We start from the raw sequence: 1,109 nt of genomic DNA, 5'->3' as shown, positions 1-1,109 counted from the left end.
CACACACACACGTACACACCATAATGATATGGTTATTATTATACTGCCACCAGGTAAGCACTTCACAAGCTGGAATGTGAAAGACAGAGACAGAGACAGAGACAGAGAGTGTTACTGTAAACCGAATTACAGCTACCTGTAGCCACAGGCGTTAGTGGAATATTATTATATATATTATAACACCTCGTCGTTTCCTCTTGCTACACCTTTAGACATTTATAGACAAATGTACAAGGCACGGTATTTTATGCAGCTGGCAGCAGAGTGGTGAGGTGTGTTTGTAGCGTACTGTAGCCTATGGCAAGTTTGGTGATGTACGACAGGGTATCAAAGATAGTACACCGTAGGGTGTACTATCTTTGAGGGTACGTCGTGGTGGTGTGGTGTGGGGGTGTGGTGTGGTGTGGAGTGGTGTGTGGTGTGTGGTGTGTGGTGTGTGGTGTGTGGTGTGTGGTGTGTGGTGTGGTGTGCGGTGGTGTAGTGAGGAGTGGTGTGGTGTGGTGTACTGTGCTGTGGTGTGTATTGAGAGTATTGCTTATTGCGTGTGGTGTGATGTGATGCCATGGAAAGTAGTGTGGCGCTTTTGTTTTAGTAAGCGTTTTTCAGTACCTGCAAAACACAATTAGGTCATATAAGTGCCGAAGATTAGAGGTGCTACAAGAGAGTAACAGACATAAAAAAGGAGGAGAGATAAAGACGATAGCTGTTTGATAAGAAAGCAGGAGAAAACCACACTAGAGCGTCCACCAACCATCCACTGGTGCGGTGAGGTGCGGTGCGTCGTAGTGAGGTGTGGTATGGTCTGGTACCGAAAAACATGCACTAAGGTTCAGCTGGCGCAATTGAATACAGTATCAAGCCCTCTAAACCTTAAGCCCACACACTTCATTGCATTTATGACACTAACCGCTTCTTATTATAGCGCCCAAGTCTAGGCACTTACTTCTAATCAGGTTAACTTTTGTATTGCACAACGGCACGCATTAAATCCACCGATTACGTACATAGAGAGCATGTAGGACATTGTAGGACACGAACAAAAGCTGCATCGACGGCCACATAGTCAAGTCAGGACAAATAAAACCTTAACGACAGCTGACAGGGGGGGG

Source organism: Aplysia californica, unplaced genomic scaffold, assembly GCF_000002075.1.
Source record: "Aplysia californica isolate F4 #8 unplaced genomic scaffold, AplCal3.0 scaffold02041, whole genome shotgun sequence".
Taxonomy (NCBI): domain Eukaryota; kingdom Metazoa; phylum Mollusca; class Gastropoda; order Aplysiida; family Aplysiidae; genus Aplysia; species Aplysia californica.
This window is presented reverse-complemented; position numbering follows the sequence as displayed.